Consider the following 14209-nt stretch of genomic DNA (forward strand, 5'->3'; position numbering starts at 1 on the left):
CTTTTATTCTACTAGATCAAAATATTACCAAAAGGATTGAACTAAGAAAAATGGTAAAGATTAAAGTGATGGTGATACGATACCGGGGCACTCCCCCAAGCTTGGCAGTTGCCAAGGGGAGTGCACATACCCATGTGATTATGTCTCCTTTGTTGGTGAAGAAGGTGGAGTGGTTGGTGATGGATAGTCGCACATCGAGCGTAGGAGGTCTTCTAACTTGCTGATAATGCCTTTGAGTGCGATAATATGCTCCTTCAACAAAATATTTTCATGTGTGAGATACTTATTTTGTATACGAGCTAACTCGGTCATCTTGAAAGCTTGAATCTCAGTTGGGGTAAGAAGATTTTGATCAAGTTGAAGGATGTCTTCTGTCACCGGAACTTGGTCCTCCGTGGCCTTCTTGATCCCTTCATCCTTGTTGATCTCCATGGGTTCTTCTCTTTTCAGCTCTATCTTCATTAGCCAAGCGTCGTTGCCCTCATTGTTGGAGGAGGAGAGAGACGACATGATGCTTAGCTTTGACAACCCTGGCAGAAAACAGCTCGAAACAAGAATAAGAGATTTTTGCGTGATATGGGAGTCAAAACCTCCGGGAGAATATATAATGAATTTTTTGCCGACCAAAATATGTGTCGTGTACGAAAACGGAGTCCGGAGAGCACACGAGGTGCCCACGAGGTAGGGGGGTGTGCCCAGGGTGGTGGGCGCGCACCCACCCTACCCTCGTGTCCTTCTCGGACTGCTTCTTATTTTTCTATTTGTCTAAATATTCCAAAACGGAAGAAAATTGCCATTAGAACTGTTTTGGAGTCGGTTTACTTACCGTACCACATACCTATTCCTTTTCAGAGTCTAAAACGTTCCGGAAAGTGTCCCTTATGTATTCCTCCAGGGTTATGGTTTCAATAACATTGGTTTCAACATTTAGAGGATTACCTGAGATATAATGTTTAATTCTTTGACCGTTCACCACCTTTGGATTTGTGCCTTCGAAGTTGTTGATTTTTATGGCACCGGAACGATATACCTCCTCGATAACGTAAGGACCTTCCCATTTAGAGAGAAGTTTTCCTGCAAAAAATCTTAAACGAGAGTTGTATAGCAATACATAGTCACCTACATTAAACTCACGCTTTTGTATCCTTTTGTCATGCCATCTTTTAACCTTTTCTTTAAATAATTTGGCATTCTCATAGGCTTGGGTTCTCCATTCATCAAGTGAGCTAATGTCAAATAACCTCTTCTCACCGGCAAGTTTCAAATCATAGTTGAGCTCTTTAATAGCCCAATAAGCCTTATGTTCTAGTTCGAGAGGTAAGTGACATGCTTTTCCATAGACTATTTTATACGGAGACATACCCATAGGATTTTTATATGCAGTTCTATAGGCCCATAATGCACCATCAAGTTTCTTAGACCAATTCTTTCTAGATCTATTAACAGTCTTTTGCAAAATTAATTTGAGTTCTCTATTACTCAATTCTACTTGACCACTAGACTGTGGGTGATAAGGAGATGCAATTCTATGATTAACATCATATTTAGCAAGCATTTTACGGAAAGCACCATGAATAAAATGTGAACCACCATCAGTCATTAAATATCTAGGGACTCCAAACCTTGGAAAAATAACTTCTTTAAGCATCTTAATAGAGGTGTTATGATCAGCACTACTAGTTGGAATAGCTTCTACCCACTTAGTAACGTAATCAACAGCAACTAGAATATGTGTGTATCCATTAGAGGCAGGAAAAGGTCCCATATAATCAAAGCCCCAAACATCAAATGGTTCAATAACAAGTGAATAATTCATAGGCATTTCTTGACGTCTACTAATATTACCAATTCTTTGACATTCATCACAAGACAAGACAAACTGACGGGCATCCTTGAAGAGAGTAGGCCAATAAAAACCGGATTGTAATACCTTATGTGCAGTTCTATCTCCAGCGTGGTGTCCTCCATAAGCCTCAGAGTGACACTTGCGTAGGATCTGTTCCTGTTCATACTCAGGTACACAATGTCTAATAACACCACCTACTCCTTCTTTATAAAGATGTGGGTCATCCCAAAAGTAATGTCTCAAATCATAGAAGAACTTTTTCTTTTGCTGGTATGTGAAACTAGGTGGTATAAATTTAGCAACAATATAATTAGCATAATCAGCATACCATGGAGTACTATGAGAAGCATTTATGACATTTAATTGTTCATCAGGAAAGCTATCATCAATAGGTAGTGGGTCATCAAGAACATTTTCTAACCTAGACAAGTTGTCTGCAACGGGATTCTCAGCTCCCTTTCTATCAATAATATGCAAATCAAATTCTTGTAGCAAGAGAACCCATCTAATAAGTCTAGGTTTAGCATCTTTCTTTTCCATGAGATATTTAATAGCAGCATGATCAGTGTGAATAGTTACTTTAGAATCAACAATATAAGGTCTGAACTTATCACAAGCAAATACAACTGCTAAAAGTTCTTTTTCAGTAGTAGCATAATTTCTCTAAGCATTGTCTAGAGTTTTACTAGCATATTGAATAACATTTAGTTTCTTATCAACTCTTTGCTCTAGAACAACACCTACAGCATAATCACTAGCATCACACATAATTTCAAAAGGTAAATTCCAATTAGGTGGCTGAAAAATAGGTGTGGAGATTAATGGTTTCTTAAGTATTTCAAATGCTTCTACACAATCATCATCAAAAACAAATGGTATATCTTTTTGTCATAAATTAGTCAGAGGCCGAGAAATTTTGGAGAAGTCCTTAATGAACCTCCTATAGAAATCAGCATGACCAAGGAAACTTCTTATACCTTTGATGTCATTGGGACATGGCATCTTTTGAATAGCATTAACCTTGGCTTTATCAACTTCAATACCTCTTTCAGAAACTTTATGCCCCAAAAAAATACCTTCATTAACCATAAAGTGGCACTTTTCCCAATTCAAGACAAGATTAGTCTCTTCACATCTCTACAAAACTCGGTCAAGGTTGCTTAAGCAATCATCAAAAGAGGATCCATAGACGGAAAAGTCGTCCATGAAAACCTCACAAATCTTTTCACAGAAGTCAGAGAATATAGCCATCATGCATCTTTGAAAGGTAGCAGGTGCATTACATAAACCAAAAGGCATACGTCTATAAGCAAAAGTACCAAAAGGGCAAGTAAAAGTAGTCTTTGATTGATCATTGGCCGACACAGGTATTTGAGAGAAACCAGAATAACCATCTAGAAAGTAAAAATGTGTATGTTTGGATAATCTTTCTAGCATTTGATCGATAAAAGGTAAAGGGTAATGATCTTTTTTAGTAGCTTTATTTAATTTGCGGAAATCAATTACCATCCTATAACCTGTAATAATTCTTTGCGGGATCAACTCATCTTTATCATTAGGAACGACAGTAATACCTCCCTTCTTAGGGACACAATGGACAGGACTTACCCACTGACTATCAGCAACGGGATAAATTATACCTGCCTCAAGAAGCTTTAGTATTTCCTTTCTTACCACTTCTTTCATTTTAGGATTCAGCAGTCGTTGAGGATCACGAACTGGTTTGGCATCTGCTTCCAAATTTATTTTATGTTGACATAGAGTGGGACTAATGCCCTTAAGATCATCAAGAGTATATCCAATAGCAGCACGATGCTTCTTTAGAGTTTTCAATAATCTTTCTTCTTCATGCTCTGAAAGGTTAGCACTAATAATAATAGGATATATCTTATTTTCATCAAGATAAGCATATTTAAGATTATCAGGCAACGGTTTAAGCTCAAACACGGGATCACCCTTGGGTGGAGGAGGATCCCCTAAAATTTCAACAGGCAAGTTGTGATGCAAAATAGGTTCCTGTTTAAAGAATACTTCATCTATTTCCCTTCTTTCATTCATGAACATATCATTTTCATGGTCTAGCAAATAATGTTCTAAAGGATCACTAGGAGGTACGGCAATAGAAGCAAGACCAATAATTTCATCCTTACTAGGTAATTCTTCCTCACGATGTTGTTTACTAAATTTAGAGAAATTAAACTCATGAACCATATCATCCAAACCAATAGTAACAATATTCTTAGTGCAGTCTATGGTAGCATTGACAGTGTTTAAGAAAGGTCTACCAAATATAATTGGACAAAAGCTATCTTGCGGAGAACTAAGAACAAGAAAATCAGCAGGATATTTAGTTTTCCCACACAAGACTTCAACATCTCTAACAATTCCCATTGGTGAAATAGTATCTCTATTGGCAAGTTTAATTGTGACATCAATATCTTCTAACTCAATGGGTGCAATGTCATGCATAATTTCTCTGTGTAAGTCAATAGGTATTGCACTAGCACTGGCACCCATATCACATAAGCCATGATAACAATGATCTCCTATTTTAACAGAAATAACAGGCATGCCTACCACAGGTCTATGTTTATCTTTATCACAAGGTTTAGCAATTCTAGCAGTCTCATCACGGAAATGAATAACATGCCCATCAATATTATCAGACAAGAGATCTTTAACAATAGCAATATTAGGTTCAACTTTAATTTGCTCAGCAGGTGTATAAGTTCTAATATTGCTTTTACGAACCACAATTGAAGCTTTAGCATGATCTTTTATCCTAACAGGAAAAGGTGGTTTCTCAACATAGTAGTAGGAACAATAGGATCATTATAAGTGATAGTATTTTCTTCAACTTTAATAGGTGCAACTACTTTTACTTCTATGGGAGGATGATATTTAAACCACTTCTCCCTAGGGAGATCAACACGAGTAGCAAAAGATTCACAGAAAGAAGCAACTATCTCAGAGTGAAGTCCATATTTAGTGCTAAATTTACGGAAAACATCGGTATCCATAAAAGATTTAACACAATCAAATTGAGGTGTCATACCTGACTCCTTACCTTCGTCGAGGTCCCAATCTTCAGAGTTGTGTTTAATTCTTTCCAATAAATCCCATTTGAATTCAATAGTCTTCGTCATAAAAGAGCCAGCACAAGAAGTATCAAGCATGGTGCGATTGTTATCAGAAAGCCGAGCATATAAATTTTGAATAATCATTTCTCTTGAGAGCTCATGATTGGGGCATGAATATAACATTGATTTAAGCCTCCCCCAAGCTTGAGCGATGCTTTCTCCTTCGTGAGGCCAAAAATTATATATATAATTGCGATCACGATGAACAAGAGCATAGGATAAAACTTCTGATGAAATTCCAATTTCAATCATTTGTAGTTCCATGACCCCGTATCATCACATAGCATATACCATGTCAATGCATCTTACTTCAAAAATAAAGGGAAGACCTTCTTCTTAATAACATCTCCGGGTACACCTGCAAGCTTAAATAATCCACAAACTTCATCCACATATATTAGGTGCTCATTAGGATGAATTGTTCCGTCTCCTGCAAAAGGATTAGCTAGCAGTTTTTCTATCATACCCAAAGGAATTTCAAAGCAGACATTTTCATTTTCAGTAGGCTCAGTAGGTTGAGGAGCAACTCTTTGCTCTATTGGTCGGGGTGAAGATATCCCGAACAAGCCCCTCAGAGGATTACTTTCCATAGTAACAAGTGATAGTAAATTTCATCACACTATATAAATTTTTCCTTACCAAATTCCACCTACCAAAGGCGCTTCACTCCTCGACAACGGCGCCAGAAAAGAGTCTTGATGACCCACAAGTATAGGGGATCTATCTAGTTCTTTCGATAGTAAGAGTGTCGAACCCAACGAGGAGCAGAAGGAAATGATAAGCGGTTTTCAGCAAGGTATTCTCTGCAAGTACTGAAATAATAGGTAACAGATAGTTTTGTGATAGGATAATTTGTAACGAGTAACAAGTAACAAAAGTAAATAAAGTGCAGCAAGGTGGCCCAATCCTTTGTGTAGCAAAGGACAAGCCTGGACAAACTCTTATATGATGTAAAGCGCTCCTGAGGACACATGGGAATATCGTCAAGCTAGTTTTCATCATGTTCATATGATTCGCGTTCGGTACTTTGATAATTTGGTATTTGGGTGGACCGGTGCTTGGGTGCTGCCCTTACTTGGACAAGCATCCCACTTATGATTAACCTCTATTGCAAGCATCCGCAACTACAACAAAAGTATTAAGGTAAACCTAACCATAGCATGAAACATATGGATCCAAATCAGCCCCTTATGAAGCAACACATAAACTAGGGTTTAAGCTTCTGCCACTCTAGCAACCCATCATCTACTTATTACTTCCCAATGCCTTCCTCTAGGCCCAAATAATGGTGAAGTGTCATGTAGTCGACGTTCACATAGCACCACTAGAGGAGAGACAACATACATCTCATCAAAATATCGAACGAATACCAAATTCACATGACTACTAATAGCAAGACTTCTCCCATGTCCTCAGGAACAAACGTAACTACTCACGAAGCATATTCATGTTCATAATCAGAGGGGTATTGATATGCATAGAGGATCTGAACATATGATCTTCACCAAATAAACCAACTAGCATCAACTACAAGGAGTAATTAACACTACTAGCAACCCACATGTACCAATCCCGGACTTGGAGACAAGAATTGGATACAAGAGATGAACTAGGGTTTTGAGAGGAGATGGTGCTGGTGAAGATGTTGATGGAGATTGCCCTCTCCCGATGAGAGGAGCGTTGGTGATAACGATGACGATGATTTCCCCCTCCCGGAGGGAAGTTTCCCCGGCAGAACAGCTCCACCAGAGCCCTACATTGGTTCCGCCAAGGTTCCGCCTCGTGGCGGCGGAGTCTCGTCCGGGAAGATGGCTTATGATTTTTTCCTCATCGAAAGACTCCATATAGCAGAAGATGGCCATCGGAGGGCCACCAAGGGGCCCACGAGGTAGGGGGAGCGCCTAGGGGGGTAGGGTGCGCCCCCACTCTCGTGGGCAGGGTGTGCCCCTTGGTGAACTTCTTGCGCTCAGTATTTTTTATATATTATGAAAACGTCTTCCGTGAAGTTTCAGGGCTTTTGGAGCTGCGCAGAATAGGTCTCTAATATTTGCTCCTTTTCCAGCCCAGAATCCTAGCTGCCGGCATTCTCCCTCTTTATGTAAACCTTGTAAAATAAGAGAGAATAGGCATAAGTATTGTGACATAATGTGTAATAACAGACCATAATGCAATAAATATCGATATAAAAGCATGACGCAAGATGGACGTATCAAGTTTATCCCTCTACATCATGTCATCTTGCTTAAAGTGTTACTCTGTTCTCTTGAACTTAATACTCTAGATGCATGCTGGATAGCGGTCGATGTGTGGAGTAATAGTAGTAGATGCAGGCAAGAGTCGGTCTACTTGTCTCGGACGTGATGCCTATTGATACGTCTCCAATGTATCTATAATTTTTGATTGTTCCATGCTATTATATTATCAACTTTGGATGTTTAAGGGCTTTATTATACACTTTTATATTATTTTTGGGACTAACCTATTAACCCAGAGCCCAATGCCAGTGCCAGTTTCTGTTTTTCCTTGTTTTAGAGTATCGTAGAAAAGGAAAATCAAACGGAGTCCAATTGACCTGAAACTTCACGGAACTTATTTTCGGACCAGAAGAAGCCCACGGAGTATCGGAGATGGACCAGGAGAGTCTCGGGTTGCCCACGAGGGTGGGGGGCGCCCTGGGCGCGCCCCCCTGCCTCGTGGACAGCCCGGAGGTCCATCGACGTACTTCTTCCTCCCATATACACCCATATACCCTAAAAACTTCAGGGATCACAATAGATCGGGAGTTCCGCCGCCAGAAGTATCTGTAGCCACCGAAAACCAATCTAGACCCGTTCCGGCACCCTGTCGGAGGGGGGGATCCCTCTCCGGTGGCCATCTTCATCATCCCGGTGCTCTCCATGATGAGGAGGGAGTAGTTCTCCCTCAAGGCTGAGGGTATGTACCAATAACTATGTGTTTGATCTCTCTCTCTCTCTCGTGTTCTTGAGGTGGCACGATCTTGATGTATCGCGAGCTTTGCTATTATAGTTGGGTCTTATGATGTTTCTCCCCCTCTACTCTCTTGTAATGGATTGAGTTTTCCCTTTGAAGTTATCTTATCGGATTGAGTCTTTAAGGATTTGAGAACACTTGATGTATGTCTTGCGTGGGATACCCGTGGTGACAATGGGGTATTCTATTGATCCACTTGATGTATGTTTTGGTGATCAACTTGCGGGTTCCGCCCATGAACCTATGCATAGGGTTGGCACACGTTTTCGTCTTGACTCTCCGGTAGAATCTTTGGGGCACTCTTTGAAGTACTTTTGTGTTGGTTGAATAGATGAATCTGAGATTGTGTGATGCATATCGTATAATCATACCCACGGATACTTGAGGTGACATTGGAGTATCTAGGTGACATTAGGGTTTTGGTTGATTTGTGTCTTAAGGTGTTATTCTAGTACGAACTCTAGGGCTGTTTGTGACACTTATAGGAATAGCCCAACGGATTGATTGGAAAGAATAACTTTGAGATGGTTTCGTACCCTACCATAATCTCTTCGTTCGTTCTCCGCTATTAGTGACTTTGGAGTGACTCTTTGTTGCATGTTGAGGGATAGTTATGTGATCCAATTATGTTATTATTGTTGAGGGAACTTGCACTAGTGAAAGTATGAACCCTAGGCCTTGTTTCAACGCATTGCAATACCGTTTGTGCTCACTTTTATCATTAGTTACCTTGCTGTTTTTATATTTTCAGATTACAAAAACCTTTATCTACTATCTATATACCACTTGTATCACCATCTCTTCGCCGAACTAGTGCACCTATACAATTTACCATTGTATTGGGTGTGTTGGGGACACAAGAGACTCTTTGTTATTTGGTTGTAGGGTTGCTTGAGAGAGACCATCTTCATCCTACGCCTCGTACGGATTGATAAACCTTATGTCATCAACTTGAGGGAAATTTGCTACTGTCCTACAAACCTCTGCACTTAGAGGCCCAACAACGTCTACAAGAAGAAGGTTGTGTAGTAGACATCACCTATATACATGATCATACCTAGATATTCTCATAACTATGCTCAATTCTGTCAATTGCTCAACAGTAATTTGTTTACCCACCGTAATACTTATGCTATCGAGAGAAGCCTCTAGTGAAACCTATGGCCCCGAGTCTATTCTCCATCATATTAATCTTCCAATACTTAGTTATTTCCTTTGCTATTTATTTTACTTGCATCTTTATTTCTCTTTATCATAAAAACACCAAAAATATTATCTTATCATATCTATCAGATCTCACTCTCGTAGGTGACGTGAAGGGATTGACAACCCCTTTATCGTGTTGGTTGCGAGGAGTTTATTTGTTTGTTTAGGTGCGAGGGACTCATGCATGGCATCCTACTGGATTGATACCTTGGTTCTCAAAAACTGAGGGAAATACTTACGCTGCTCTGCTGCATCACCCTTTCCTCTTCAAGGGAAAACCAGCGCAGTGCTCAAGAGGTAGCAGCAAGCCATCGAGAATAAATGGATCTTCAAGAAGAAGACAGACGCTGACGGTAATGTTACTGTCTACAAAGCTCGACTTGTTGCGAAAGGTTTTCGACAAGTTCAAGTAGTTGACTACGATGAGACCTTCTCACCCATAGCGATGCTTAAGTCCGTCCGAATCATGTTACCAATTGCCGCGTTTTATGATTATGAAATTTGGCAAGTGGATGTAAAGACTACATTCTTGAATGGATTTCTGGAAAAAGAGTTGTATATGATGCAACCTGAAGGTTTTATAGATCCAAAGGGAGCTAACAAAGTGTGCAAGCTCCAGCCATCCATTTATGGACTGGTGCAAGCCTCTCCGAGTTGGAATAAACGTTTTGATAGTGTGATCAAAGCATATGGTTTTATACAGACTTTTGGAGAAGCCTATATATACAAGAAAGTGAGTGGGAGCTCCGTATCATTTCTAATATTATATGTGGATGACATATTGTTGATTGGAAATGATATAGAATTTCTGGATAGCATAAAAGGATACTTGAATAAGAGTTTTTCAATGAAAGACCTCAGTGAAGCTGCTTATATATTGGACATCAAGATCTATAGAGATAGATCAAGACGCTTAATTGGACTTTCACAAAGCACATACCTTGATAAAGTTTTGAAGAAGTTCAAAATGGATCAAGCTAAGAAAGGGTTCTTGCCTATATTACAAGGTGCGAAGTTGAGTAAGACTTAATGTCGGACCACTGCAGAAGATAGATATAAAATGAAAAGTGTTCCTTATGCTTTAACCATAGGCTCTATCATGTATGCAATGTTGTGTACCAGACCTGATGTATGCCTTGCCATTAGTCTAGCAGGGAGGTACCAAAGTAATCCAGGAGTGGATCACTGGACAGCGGTCAAGAACATCCTGAAGTACCTGAAAAGGACCAAGGATATGTTTCTCGTTTATGGAGGTGACACAGAGCTCATCGTAAATGGTTACGTTGATGCAAGCTTTGACACTGATCCGGACGATTCTAAATCGCAAACCGGATACGTGTTTATATTAAACGGTGGAGCTGTCAGTTGGAGCAGTTCTAAACAGAGCGTCTGAAGGAAATATGCCCTAGAGGCAATAATAAAGTTATTATTTATTTCCTTATTTCATGATAAATGCTTATTATTCATGCTAGAATTGTATTAACCGGGAATATAATACATGTGTGAATACATAGACAAACAGAGTGTCACTAGTATGCCTCTACTTGACTAGCTCGTTAATGGAAGATGGTTGAGTTTCCTAGCCATGGACATGAGTTGTCATTTGATTAATGGGATCACATCATTAGGAGAATGATGTGATTGACTTGACCCATTCCGTTAGCTTAGCACTTGATCGTTTAGTATGTTTCTATTGCTTTCTTCATGACTTATACATGTTCCTATGACTATGAGATTATGCAACTCCCATTTACCGGAGGAACACTTTGTGTGCTACCAAACGTCACAACGTAACTGGGTGATTATAAAGGTGCTCTATGATAACCCACAAGTATAGGGGATCGCAATAGTTTTCGATAAGTAAGAGTGTCAAACCCAACGAGGAGCTAAAGGTAGAACAAATATTCCCTCAAGTTCTATCGACCACCGATACAACTCTACGCACACTTGACGCTCGCTTTACCTAGAACAAGTATGAAACTAGAAGTACTTTGTTTGTGTTGTTGGATAGGGTTGCAAGATAATAAAGAGTACGTAAATAAAAAGTAGGGGCTGTTTAGATAAAGAAACAATAAAGTAAATATAGCGAGTGTGGAAAAGTGGTGGTAGGAGTTGCGAAATTGCCCCTAAGCAATTGACTACTTTACTAGACCGATAGCAAGTATTATGTGGGAGAGGCCACTGCTAGCATGTCATCCCTGACTTGGAATTCTATGCACTTATTATTGGAACTATTAGCAAGCATCCACAACTACCAATGTTCATTAAGGTAAAACCCAACCATAGCATTAAGATATATTGGTCCCCCTTCAATCCCGTATGCATCAATTTCTATGCTAGGTTGAAGCTTCTGTCACTCTTGCCCTCCAATACATAGTCCTATCAACATACAACTAACCCTAGGGTGTGATCCACGCACGCAATCATATGATGGGCACCAAAGGACAGCAACATAACCACAAGAAAATTAAATCAATCATAGCAATTCATCAACCACCGATAGGACAACGAAAATCTACTCAGACTTCATAGGATGGCAACACATCATTGGATAATAATATGAAGCATAAAGCACCATGTTCAAGTAGAGGGTACAGCGGGTTGCGGGAGAGTGGACCGCTGTAGATAGAGGGGGAGGTGATGGAGATGTTGGTGAAGATGGCGAAGGTGTTGGTGAAGATCGCGGTGATGATGATGGCCCCCGGTGGCACTCCGGTGCCACCGGAAGCGAGGGGGAGAGAGCCCCCCTCCTTCTTCTTCTTCCTTGACCTCCTCCCTAGATGGGAGAAGGGTTTCCCCTCTGGTCCATGGCCTCCATGGCACGGGAGGGGCGAGAGCCCCTCCGAGATTGGATCTGTCTCTCTGTCTCTCTCTGTTTCTGCGTTCTCCCCTGGCTTTGTTTCACCGTTTCATGTATATATGGAGATCCGTAACTCCGATTGGCCTGAAACCTTCGCCGTGTTTTTCTTTCCAAAAAATAGCTTTCTTGCGGCAAAAGAAGAGCGTCAACCGCCTTACGGGTGGCTCACGAGGGTAGGGGGGGGGGGGGGGGGGGCAGGCGCGCCCCCTGCCTCGTGACCACCTCGGGCACCGTCTCGCGTGGATTTTTCTTCCAGAATTTTCCAAATATTCCAAAAAGTATCTCCGTCCGTTTTTATCCCGTTTGGACTCCGTTTGATATGGATATTCTGCGAAACAAAAAACATGCAACAAATAGGAACTGGCACTAGGCACTGGATCAATATGTTAGTCCCAAAAATAGTATAAAAAGTTGCCAAAAGTATATGAAAGTTGTAGAATATTGGAATGGAACAATCAAAAATTATAGATATGACGGAGACGTATCAACATCCCAAGCTTAATTCCTGCTCGTCCTCGAGTAGGTAAATGATAAAAAAGATGATTTTTGATGTGGAATGCTACCTAGCATAATCTTGATCACATATCTAATCATGGCATGAATATTAAGATACGAGTGATTCAAAGCAATAGTCTATCATTTGACATAAAAACAATAATACTTCAAGCCTACTAATAAAGCAATCATGTCTTTTCAAAATAACATGGCCAAGGAAAGTTATCCCTACAAAATCATATAGTCTGGCTATGCTCCATCTTCACCACACAAAATATTCACATCATGCACAACCCCGATGACAAGCCAAGCAATTGTTTCATACTTTTGACGTTCTCAAACCTTTTCAACTTTCACGCAATACATGAGCGTGAGCCATGGTCATAACACTTTAGGTGGAATAGAATATGATGGTGGAGAAGACAAAAAGGAGAAGATAGTCTCACATCAACTAGGCGTATCAACGGGCTATGGAGATGACCATCAATAGATATCAATGTGAGTGAGTAGGGATTGCCATGCAACGGATGCACTAGAGCTATAAGTGTATGAAAGCTCTAACTGAAACTAAGTGGGTGTGCATCCAACTTGCTTGCTCATGAAGACCTCGGGCATTTGAGGAATCCCATCATCGGAATATACAAGCCAAGTTCTATAATGAAAATCCCCACTATTATATGAAAGTGATAACTCAAGAGACTCTCTATATGAAGAACATGGTGCTATTTTGAAGCACAAGTGTGGAAAAAGGATAGTAGCACTGCCCCTTCTCTCTTTTTCTCTCATTTTTTTTATTTTTTATTTTTTTGTGGGCTTCTTTGGCCTCTTTTATTTTTTTGTAAAGTCCGGAGTCTCATCCCGACTTATGGGGGAATCATAGTCTCCATCATCCTTTCCTCACTGGGGCAATGCTCTAATAATGATGATCATCACACTTTTATTTACTTACAACTCAATATTACAACTTGATACTAGAACAAAGATATGACTCTATATGAATGCCTCCGGCGGTGTACCGGGATGTGCAATGATCTAGCGTAGCAATGACATCAAAAAACGGACAAGCCATGAAAACATCATGCTAGCTATCTTATGATCATGCAAAGCAATATGACAATGAATGCTCAAGTCATGTATATGATGATGATGGAAGTTGCATGGCAATATATCTCGGAATGGCTATGGAAATGCCATGATAGGTAGGTATGGTGGCTGTTTTGAGGAAGGTATATGGTGGGTTTATGGTACCGGCGAAAGTTGCGCGGTACTAGAGAGGCTAGCAATGATGGAAGGGTGAGAGTGCGTATAATCCGTGGACTCAACATTAGTCATAAAGAACTCACATACTTATTGCAAAAATCTATTAGTCATAGAAACAAAGTACTACGCGCATGCTCCTAGGGGGATAGATTGGTAGGAAAAGACCATCGCTCGTCCCCGACCGCCACTCATAAGGAAGACAATCAATAAATAAATCATGCTCCGACTTCATTACATAATGGTTCACCATACGTGCATGCTACGGGAATCACAAACCTCAACACAAGTATTTCTACAATCCACAACTACCCACTAGCATGACTCTAATATCACCATATTTATATCGCAAAATTATTGCAAGGAATCAAACATATCATATTCAGTGATCTACAAGTTTTATGTAGGATTTTA

At 40.2% G+C, this 14209-nt stretch overlaps 1 pseudogene; it reads left to right on the forward strand.

The window, feature by feature from the left end:
* LOC125537954 overlaps positions 1 to 14209 on the forward strand; it is a 64758-nt pseudogene that overhangs the window by 13663 nt on the left and 36886 nt on the right.

Source organism: Triticum urartu, chromosome 2, assembly GCF_003073215.2.
Source record: "Triticum urartu cultivar G1812 chromosome 2, Tu2.1, whole genome shotgun sequence".
Lineage (NCBI taxonomy): Eukaryota > Viridiplantae > Streptophyta > Magnoliopsida > Poales > Poaceae > Triticum > Triticum urartu.